This window comes from Dipodomys spectabilis, unplaced genomic scaffold, assembly GCF_019054845.1.
Source record: "Dipodomys spectabilis isolate Male_0828 unplaced genomic scaffold, ASM1905484v1 ptg000097l, whole genome shotgun sequence".
NCBI classification, from domain to species: Eukaryota; Metazoa; Chordata; class Mammalia; order Rodentia; family Heteromyidae; genus Dipodomys; species Dipodomys spectabilis.
In genome coordinates, this window is record NW_024870774.1 from 2,904,878 (window position 1) to 2,916,814 (window position 11,937).

Below are 11,937 nucleotides of genomic sequence, written 5' to 3' on the forward strand. Positions count from 1 at the left end.
GATCCGAGACTAGCTTTTATTGCAATAAATTATAATAAGCATGGTTTAAAAAGAAAGCACAATACTGGAGATATCACAATATCAGACTTCAAATTATGCTATAGAGCCATAGTAACAAAAAACAGCTTTGTACTAGTATAAAAACAGACCCAGGATTAATGAAACAGTATAGAAGAACCAGGAAATAAAGCTAAACATCCACAGCCAACTAACTTTTGACAAAGGAGCCAAAAATAGACCATGGACAAAAGACAGCATCTTCAACAAATGGTGCTACTGGATATTTATGAAACTGGACCTCTCTGCCTCTCACTATGTACAAAGATCATTTCCAATTGGGCTAGACCTCAAAGTAAGATTTGAAACTTTAAATGTACTACAGGACTGAATAGGACTCAGAGGATAGGAGCAAGAGTTGACAAATGGGACTATATCAAATTAAAGAGTTTCTTCACAGCAAAAGAAACAGTCACTGGAACCAAGAGACAACAAAGAATGGGAGAAAATCTTCATCAGGGATTCATCAGATAAAAGATTAATATTCAGAATATACAAAGAACTAAAAAAGTGAAGCAGCAAAAGAACAAATAATCCAATTAATAAATGGGCAAGCAAATGGAATAAACTACTGTCTGTTCAGATAAAGAAATACAAATGCCAGTCAGGCACCCATGGCTCATGCCTGTATTCCTACTTACTCAGGGGGCTGAAATCTGAGGATGAAAGTTTGAGCCAACCTAGGCAGGAAAGACTGTAAAGACTTCTTTCAACTAACCACCAAAAAAGCTGGAAGTGGAACTATGGCTCAAGTGGTAGAGTGCTATCATTCAGCAAAAAAGTTCAGGGACAGCACCCAGGCCTGAGTTCAAGCCCTAGGATGGGCACAAAAAAATAAGAAAAAGAAAAGAAATCAATACAAATGCCTAATGCCTAATAGATACATGAACATATGTTCAGTATCTTTATCATAAAGGAAATGCAAATCAAACCACACTAAGACTATCTCACCCCAAACAGAATTGAAACCATCAAGAAAACAAACAACAACAAATGCTGGCAAGGAAAAATGAACCATTATATACTGTCAGTGGGAACACAAACTAGTGCAACCACTTGAAAATCAGGATAAAGGTTTCTTAAAAGACTAAAAACAGATTTTCCTTCTGACTTCACCATACCACTTGGGAATGTATCCAAAGAAGAATAAATCAGTATACCAGAAAGACATCTGCATGTCCATATTTATTACAGCACTGTTTACAATAATTGAATGATGGGATTAAATAAGATACACAACAGATGAATATATTTTCATATATGTCATATTTTCTTTATATACATATATGTATGTATTAGACTATTAGACAGAAATTAAGAAAAAGAAAAATGATGTCATTTATAGGAAAATGGATATATTGAGCAAGACAAGATAAGCTCAGAAAAACAAATTCTAATGTTTTTACTCATGTGTGGAAGCTAGACCTAAAAGACATACATATTCATGGCCATGTACATACATATATAGATCTCCATTTACATAACTATCTATATGGATAAACAGAGAACATGAATCTAACCAAGGGACTACTTCAGAGGAGACAGGGAAAGGGGAAAGGCAAAAGATGGTGAATAATTTTGCAATGTATTGTGTATTGCAAGTATATATGAAAGCAGCATGAATAGTCTGAATGAAAGCTGTTGATCAGAAGGGGGATGAGAGAGTAGAAGGGGCATGTGCTCGTGGGAGGGAGATGGGCTAATAAGGAGTAGGTAGGAGGATGAATACAGTTAAAATAAGTTGTTTGAAGCTTTGAAGATAGAACAGTGAAACCTACTGAGATTGTTTTGGGAAGAGGGAAAGAGAGTAATAGGAGTGAGGGTGATTGGAATAATCTGTAAACATGTCTGGAAATGGAACCCACACCCTTCTGCCATTTAAATAATGTAAGCTAATTTAAAAAAATCAAGTAGCTGTAACTATGAGGCCTTATTTCTGGGCCCTCTATTCTATTTATCATAGTCTACATGTCTGTTTTTGTGCCATTTTGGGTTACTATGGCTCTGCAGTATAGTCAGACATTGTGGTGCTTTTAGCATTGTTCTTTTAGCTCAGGATTGCTTTATCTTTTGAGCTTGGATATGAATTTTAGCATTTTTTTAATTTTTGTGAAAAATGTTTTGTTTTTATGTGAGCTGGTACTGTGGCTTGAATTTAGGGCCTGGTTGCTGTTCCTGAGCTTCTGTTTTTTTTTTTATTTTTTAAATTTTTTTTGGGTCCGGTCGTGGGGCCTGAACTCTGGGCCTGGGCACTGTCCCTCAGCTCTTCAGCTCAAGGCTAGCGCTCTACCACTTGAGCCACAGCACCACTTCTGGCTTTTTTTTCTTTCTGCTTATGTGGTGCTGAGGAATAGAACCCAGGGCCTCATGCATGCAAGGCAAGCGCTCTACCACTGAGCCACCTTCCCAGCCCTCCTGAGCTGCTTATTCTCAGGATACTGCTCTACCACTTCAGCCATTACTCCGCTTGTGTTTTTTTTTCTTTTTTCTTTTGGTAGTTTATTGGAGGTCAGACTTTTCCTGCCCAACCTAGTGTTGAACCTTAATCTTCAGAGCTCAGCCTCAGTCGCTAGGATTACAGGTGTGCCACTGGTACCCCAGTTTGTTTTGAGGTTTTGATGGGGATTGTGTTGGATTTGTCGATTGTTTTCAGTAGTAAGGTCATTTTTACAGTTCTGCTGATCCATGAATATGAGAAATCTTTCCATCTTCTGTGTCCTTTTCAATGTGTTTTAGTTTTCTAAGTTTTGTTTTTTTTTTTTTTGCCGGTCATGTACCTTGAACTCAGGGCATGGACGTTTTCTCTGAGCAATTTTACTCAGGCTGACGCTCTACTACTGAGCCACAGTACCACTTCCAGTGTTCTAGTGGTTAGTTGGAAATAAGAGTCTCACAGACTTTACTGCCTGAGCTGGCTTTGAACCATGATCCTCAGATCTCAGCCTCCTGAGTAGCTAGGATTACAGGTATGAGCCCCTGGTGCCCAGCTAGTTGTGTTTGGTGTGTGTGATTTTTTTTTTTTCTTCATTTTTTTTCTTTCTTCTCCTCTTCCAACTCTTTCCTTTCTTCATCTCCTCCTCCTCCTCCCCCTCCTTCTCCCCCTCTTCCTCCTTCTCCCCTTGTTTCTTCCCCTCTTCCTCCCCCTCCCCCTCCTTCTTCTCTTCCTTCTCCTCCTCTTTCTTCCCTCCCTTCCTCCTCCTCCCTTCCCTCCCTCCCTCCTTCCCTCCCTCCATCCCTCCCCTCCTCCCTCCCTTCCTTCCTTCCTTCCTTCCTTCCAATGGGTTACAGTTACATGAATAGGGTAATGAGTTCATTTCCTATCGAGCATTGTTACCTCCTCCTTTGTTTTTTCCCTACGATCCCTTCTCTCCCCATCTCCCTAACTCTTCTCTCTACCCCCACCCATATTGTAAAGTTCATTTTCAACATAGTGTCCTGTACATCTCATCATCACAATGGGTCAACCTGCATCCCCATTTAAACATTCCATTTTATCCCTTCCCCTTCCCAAATTACAAAAATGTATATACAAGATACAGAAAACCAGAATCAAATACAGTGAAAACAGGGATTATACTGTGGGGGAAGAACATACAAAAGAAACAAAAGAATCACATAGCATTATAAGTACTTTAAAAACAATAGCAAGAAAGAAAAAACCACTTGTGTCCCTGTCTTGGGGTACGTTTCGCTTGACATTATCTTATATGGTTATATGCACATAGCCTTTGACCTTTTCTGCTTGTCCTAGACATGTAGTAGTCATTGCAAACAAGGGAAACCATGGGATCTATGTTTCTTTGGGTCTGGCTTACTTCACTTAATATAATTTTTTCCAGGTCTTTCCATTTCCTAACAAATGGGGGCAATGTCATTCTTTCTGATGGAGGCATAGAATTCCATTGTGTGTGTGTGTGTGTGTGTGTGTGTGTGTGTGTGTGTGTGTGTGTTTGTATCACATTTTCTTGATCCATTCATCTACTAAGGGGCATCTGGGTTGGTTCTATATCTTAGCTATGGTGAATAATGCTGTGATAAACATGGTTGTGCTGGTAGCTTTGGTAGGACCTTGTTTATGACCATTTGGGTAGATGCCCAGAAGTGGGATTGCTGGGTCATAGGGGAGCTCTATGTGTAGTCTTTTAAGGAACCTCCATAAACTTGTTTACATTCCCACCAACAAGGCAATAGGGTTCCCTTTTGGCCACATCTCCTCCAGCATCTGTCATTGCTAGATTTTTTTATGATAGCCATTCTAACTGGGGTGAGATGGAACCTCAATGTTGTTTTGATTTGCATTTCTTTTATGACTAGAGAAGTTGAGCATCTCTTCATGTGTCTATTGGCCATTCTTATTTCCTTTTCATATAAGTCTCTCAAGTCTTTAGTCCACTTATTTATGGGGCAGTTGTTTCTTTGAGGATTTGTTGAAGGATTTAATTTTTTGAGTTCTAAGTATATTTTAGATAGGGGACCCTTGTCCATTGTGTGGCTAGTGAAGATCTTCCAGACTGTGGGCTTTCTATTGATTTGCTAGCTATGTCCTTTGCCATGCAGAAGCCCTGCAGTTTCAGGCAATCCCATTTGTCCAACCTTTCTTTGATTTGTTGTGTTTATAGGTCTCTATTAAGAAATTTTTGTCCTGTGCCAAGGAGCCCTAGAGTTTCTCCTATTCCTTCCTGTAATGTTTTCAGGGTGTCTGCTTTTATTTCGATGTCTTTGATCCATTTGGAGTTGATTCTGGTGCAAGGTGATATATACGGGTCTAGCTTTAGTTTTCTACAGGTGTTTAACCAATTTTTTGGCAAGTATTTTGATGAGAATTTTCACATCTATATGTCCTTACATGTGAATAATACTGGCTTTATGAAATGAGTTTTATAGTGTTCCTTTACTTTTTATTTCCTGCCAGTCCTAAGGCTTGGACTTGGGGCTTGGGCACTGTCTCTGAGCCTTTTTACTCAAGGCTAGCACTCTGCCACTTTGAAACACAGCTCCACTTGCAGCTTTCTGATGGTTAATTGGAGATAATAGTCTCACAGATTTTCCTGCTGGGACTGGCTTTAAGCCATGATCCTTACATCTCAGCCTCCTGAATAGCTAGGATTACAGGCATGAATCCAGTGCCTTGCCATTTTTTATTTTATGGAATAGTTTGAAGAGCACTGGTGAGGAGCATTCTTCTTTAAAGGTCTTATAGAATTCTTCAGTGAATTTATCTGGCCCTGGACTCTCTTTGTTGCGGGACTCAGTCTCATTGCTAATTATAGGTCTGCTTAAGTTGTTTATATACACTTGGCCTTACTTTTGTATTGCTAATTATAGATCTGCTTAAGTTGTTTATATACTCTTAGCCCTACTTTGGTAGATTGTCTGTGTCTAGACAGTTATCCATTCTGCTAGGTTTTACAGTTTATTGGAATATACATTTTCAAAAATGTTTTTCTGATAATCCTCTGAAATTCATTTGTATCTTCTGTAATACTCCTTTTCATCTAAATTTTATTAATTTGGATCTTCTATTTGTTTTGGTCAGTTTGGTTAAGGGTTTGTCAATTGATAGCATTCTCTTACCTATGGTATGGGGCACCTGTCTTGTGCATATGTAGTTTTGGGAATAACACAGACACACACACACACACACACACACACACACACACACACACACACACACACACACACTTGTATATGACTATATTGAGGTTTTCTTTTTTACTGTAAGGGTGACGTACAGAGAGGTTACAGTAAGTCAGCAATAAATGCATTTTTTAACAGTGTCACCCCCTCCCTCATTTTCTCCCAGCTTTTCCCCTCCCAACCTCCTCCCCGCAAGTTGTACATTTCCAACATAGTATCTAGTGAGTATCACTGCTGAATTAGTTCACCCTTTGTCTCACCATTTCTGTGCTTCCCCTCACCCTCCCCAAAGCAGATAAACTTACATGCAAGACAAAAGGTACAGAAATAAAAAACAGACAAAGGAAAAGGGGAAAACAGAAAAAATAAACCACAAAAGGTAAAATAAAAAAAAAACACCTCTTGTTTCCATTTCTTGGAGTTAATTTTGATCAGCATCATTTTATATGATCATTTGCATATAGCTTTTGAGCCCTGTGATCCTCTCCTAAGAACATTCTCCCTTGGTCTCACTATGTGAATGTTTAGAGTCCTGTTTAATTAATCATGTCCAAGATACACATATATTTTAACATATACTCTTCTTACCTTTGTAGAGGGTCTTGTTTGAGGCCCAAAGGAATCCAGTGACAAGAGCAGATACCAAGCTTCGTAGGTCCTCAGGTGTTAAGTCAGCCATGTTTGTGCAGTAACCTCTGCTCTCTCCTCTTTAAGTCATCCAGTGATCAGACACTCCCATGTGTGTCTCCTTCCAGGTTTCAAGTTGTTGAGCCATCAAAATTTTTAATCAGTACAAGGTTAGCTGAATGCTGGTGACTCATGCCTGTAATCCTAGTTTCTAAGAAAGCTGAGAGCTGAGGATCAGGCAGGAAAGGCTGTGAGACTTATCTACAATAAACTGTCCTCCCCTCCAAAAAGCCAGAAGTGGCACTGTGGCTCAAGTAGTAGAGCACTAGCCTTGAGCAAAAGAAACCTAGGGACAGAGCCCAGGCCCTGAGTTCAAGACTCAGGACTGGCCCCCCCCAAAAATATAGGGTCATATGCATATATATATATACATATATATATATATATATATATATATATATAAATGTATTGACTGAAGTGTAGTATTCACACTGTCGTATAAAAAAGTCTCTTCTGCCAGGTGCCAGTGGCTCACGCCTATAATCCTAGTTACTCAGGAGGCTGAGATCTGAGGATCACAATTTAAAACCAGCCAGGGCAGGAAACTCCATGAGACTCTTATCTCCAATAAACTACCAGAAAACCTGAAGTGGTGCTCAAGTGGTAGAGCACTAGCCTTGAGCTGAGGAGCTCAAGGACAGCGCCCAGGCCCAGAATTCAAGACCCACCACCAACCAAAAAAAAAAACCTTCTGTGATTCTGATAATAACTAGCAATTTTTCCTATATTGGCTGGTCATTTGTTTATCTTTTTATGAGAAATGTCTAATCAGGAACTTAAATTCCTTATTTATTTTGGGTAATTTTGGGTAATAACCCTTTATTAGATACATAGTTTGTACATTTTAAATTAAGTAGTTGTACAAAGAAGTTTCAATTCAACAAATCAGTTTATAAGTAGAATGCATCTTGATTAATGTCACCCCTTCCATTGTTCTCGCCCTTGAAATACTCTCTCTTTCTAGAGGTTGACTCCTTTTTCTGTAAGTTGTTTCCTTTGCTGTGCAGAAGCTTTATAATTTGATGTGATTTCATTTGTCAATGTTTTTGCTTGCACATTTGTGGAGACACACATGTGTACCCACATATGCACACATACATGAGCACACACCTATGATTATGAAACTTTCCTATGTTTTCAATGAGTAGTCTCACCCTTCAGGTCTTCCATTTAAATCTTTCAACCAGTTTGAGCTGAGTTTAGTATATGGTGACAAATATAGATGTGAGTTTCAGTCTTCTGCATGGGTACTATCTCACTTCAGTAAGAATGACTATTGTTAGAAAACAAAAGATGACAGCACTGGTCAAGATGTGGAGAAAAGGGAATCTTGCATATTGTTGGTGGGAATTATATAACTATTGTGGAAATGGGATAGAGGCTTCTCATTGTAACGAAAACTCGAACTTCCATATAGTCTCTCATATGGGTGATCTCACTTCTAGGTTTATAGCCAAAGGGAATGAAATTGCTTCGTTAAAGAGACATCACCAGTCTGCACAAATCTGAAGGCATGCGGTTCTAACCTGCAGCATCATAGGCAGCCACAGAAGCTGATTAACCCAGCAACCACTATAATGATCTCATTTCACTGTGAGCACCCCCTTTCAGGATCCATTTCCAAATAGAGTCCCTTTGGCCATCAGAGCTTGAACATATGAATTTTGGGAGGACACAACGTTGTACATAGTGAACAGGACAATATAATCGCCACACTGGAGAGCAAGCTCTCGCCAAGCTACATGGCAAGGGTGTTGAGTACAGTTCTCTCCTGGGATTGAAAAAGGAGCAGGGGTGTCTGACCTGCCACAGGCTGTTAGAAGGGAGAAATATCTTCACCATCATGTCTTGACTAATTGGTATTTTGTGGTACAGCTAAAATACCTGCCATAGAATGGTTTCACAGGTGGATCTCTATGTGCCAAATTGATCAAAATGTGTATTTTATGTGTGAAATTCACTGTATGTCGATTATACCTCAATGAAGTTGTCTTATAAATAGAAAAAAGACACATCTCCACTCCCATTACGGCACTATTCACAGGAGATTCACTATTCCAAGATATGGAACCAACTGAAGTCTCTATTAACAGATGAGAGGATAAAGAGTATGCACAAGGTAAGACTATGTAGCTATGAAAAGGATGAACTTCTGTAACAACACAAATGAGCTTGGAGGTCATTATGTTAAATGAAATAAGCCAGGATGAATATCACATGATCACGATGTCAAATCTGAAAAAAGTTAATCGTAAAAAAATGGAGAGAAATATAGTGCTTATCAGATGTTATGGAGGATGGGAAGGATGAGAAGGTAAGGTGGATGATGAAAAATTTATTCATGCGCAGTGTTACAGTTAGAAGGAACAAGTTCTGCTATTTCATTGCACTTTAGTAACATAGTGTCATATATTCTAAATAGCTAGAAGAGATGATGTTGAATATTCTCAACACAAAGAAATGATAAATATTTATTGTGATGGACATGTTTAATTACCCTGATTTGATGGTTGCACAATATATACATGTATTGAAACACTACATTGTGAGTCATATATATGCCATATATTATAACTTAATATAACATAGTATACAATATAATATATATTATATAATATATAACACATATTAATATCACATATAATCAAATATAATAACATCACAACACATATAATCCATAATCCATAAACATGTCATTACATATAACACCTATAACACATATATATTGTCATATATATAACTATGTTTATTACGGCATTACATGTCTATATACAAACATACTATGTAATATATATTGCTAATATATATTATATATGTAAATAAAAATGATAAAAAGCCCAGCCCAAATCACATTCTTTCCATCCTATTGGGCTCCTTTCTTGACTTGGTTTCTTACCACAAAGCAGTGATCTCTCTGAATTTCTTTTTTTTTTTTTTTTATGAAATCATGTTTATTTATTCTGAACATCAGACATTTTTATTAGGAGTAGAAAATTAGTAAACAATCATTTCACTTCCCTATTCTAGCCACTTAAGTCAGCCATAATGAGCGACCCAGATTTCAGCTGGAGCTTGTAAAATGCTCCAAGAGTTGCCACCCACAAATCACCTACCAAGGCAAATGCAAATGCAATGTGGTTCTAATTGTCTTCCATAATCCCAAATAACATTACTTTATAAATGCCTTCTGAAAAAAGTGAACTATCAGAACTCTCTAAATAGTAAATGTGAAATCTCAAATTTCCTTCAATTATGTCAAAAATCACCACAAAAATTACAATCACAATTACAAACAGAATGAATGGAATATTTAAATTTAGGACAACCAAAAAAGCCCCATGTAACTTTTTTAATATAATTATTTACTCAAATATATTGTAAATAGGAATGGTGATAACACAGGAAGCAAAAGTTTGCAAGTAAAGTTTCCAGAAGCTCATGAAAACAATACCATCCCAAATTGCAGGTGCAAAAGGAAAAACAGTTCTAATGGGATTAAGAGTACTCTGGTGGTCTTGTTCATTTCGTCTTGCAAATTCTTTTGCTTCCCATATCACAAAATTAGTCCACAGGAGGAGCTGGTGGATCTTGTCCATTATGTGGACTAGTTGGCTTGCCAGGTAGGTTGGATCCTCCTAGATTAGGTGGTCTCAGTAAGAACAAGATCACTGCAATAACCATCCAGGCCATCAGGATCACAGTAAGACTGATGCCATTGTCACCAGAAGGTCCTGTAATTCCTGAAGACATTCTGTGTCTGTGCAGTAGGACTGGTATTACCGTAACAGATTGATCAGCCTTCTCATTGCATGTTCATGAGAGCAAACACATTCACAGGGATCGAATCCACCTTCTGCCATGATTACCCAGCTTGCTTTACTTGGCTGTTTAAATCTGCCCAGACAACAACCGACGGGGCGGGGCGGGAGGGTTGGAGAAGAAACCCAGTCGTGGTTGCTAGACGGCCTGAGGCTTCCGGGAAGCTGTGGCAGCTCTGGCCTCCTGACCGCTAGTGCTCTCTCTCTCTGAATTTGTAGTGTTAAGCAGAACTGTTAAGTAGAGCAATGTATATTGGTTGTCAATCCCAGGGAAGCAAAATACTGTGCATCTGTTACCAGTCCCCAGGAAAGACTGGAACACTCCCCACTCTTTCATCTGAGTGTGAGAGTCACCAGGGAAACACAACATTGTAAAGCACTGGATATTATAAAGCTTCACGTACAGAGAGAAAAAATAGGGAAAGATCATCTCTGATAGCATGTCCTGTAAGGATAGGTGGTCCATAAACAGTAGGTCTACTCAGCAGCCAACACAATATACTTTGGCAACTCACACCCTTTTGTGTGGTAGTAGAAAGACTGTCATCTTCTCATGGAGGAAGAGGAAAGCTATGGAAGGATAGCATAGCAGCAGTGTAGGACTGGAGCATATAATACCCATGTAAAGAGAAGTTTTGTATCTCTTGGTGAAATGTGCTTCTTCTAGCCTAATACTCATTCATTTTTCCCCCTCAAGGCAGGCACTGTACCACTTGAGCCACACCCCAAACTAGCTTCAAGCTGCAATCCTTACATCTCAGCCTCCTGAGGATTAACAGGTGTGAGTCACCACTGCCCTTTCTTAGATCCATTCTTAAGTGACCAAGTGGGAATACAAAGGATAAGTTCAGCTGGTCTTTTCCAGATCATTCATCAGCTCCCAGGGCCCCTGTTCCCTCTCTTATATTCCTTAGCTTTAAGTGAAAAATCTAGGTGAGAGCATGAAGCCGAGTTCAAGCCCTAGGACGAGCACAAAATCAACAAATAAAAGTCACATCTGTGTCTTAATATCTGACCAGAGATGCCTTGAGTCTCTTATGGGCTCATGAAGATCACATAGAGACCCAAAGAGTCAAGGCTGAACTTCCACTGGAGAAGATTTCACAGATATTCTCTGTGAAAATAAGCTTCTTTCTCTTAGAGTTGTAGAGCAGTTGTTTATATCATTCATGAATCCATATTTGGAGGGCGTATCATGAACCTAACTACAGTTCATTATTATCAAAACCCACTGAGATGGTGGTAGCATACCTATTTTATACACCAGCAAACTGAGCTATAGAGAAATTTGTCTCCCATCCAACCATTGTAATCATTATTCATCAGCACTGGGATTTGTTGTCATGTCCTAGTTTCTAAGCAATATTTTTTTTTTTTGTTGGTTGTGGGGCTTGAACTCTGGGCCTGGGTGCTGTCCCTGAGTTCTTCAGCTCAAGGCTAGCGCTCTACCACTTGAGCCACAGTGCCATTTCCAGCCTTTTCTGCTTATGTGGTGCTGAGGAATTGAACCCAGGGTCTCATACATGCAAGGCAAGCAGTCTACCAGTGAGCCACCTTCCCAGCCCCATCTAAACAATATTTTCAAGGAGTCAACTAGAGTTAGTAACACTTTAACTAGAGTTCTTTCTCTGCTTTCAGTTTCCCATTCCTTATTCTCTATCTGTTCTCTTAAAAAAAAGGGCTTTTTGGCTACTATTTTCCTGTCTTCATTCCAAGTTCTTGGTATAGGATAAGCCTG

At 38.9% G+C, this 11,937-nt stretch overlaps 1 pseudogene; it reads right to left on the reverse strand.

Moving 5' to 3' along the window:
- Nucleotides 1-9,882: 9,882 nt before the first annotated feature.
- LOC122113473 lies at nucleotides 9,883-10,330 on the reverse strand (annotated as a pseudogene).
- Between the last annotated feature and the right edge of the window lie 1,607 nt (nucleotides 10,331-11,937).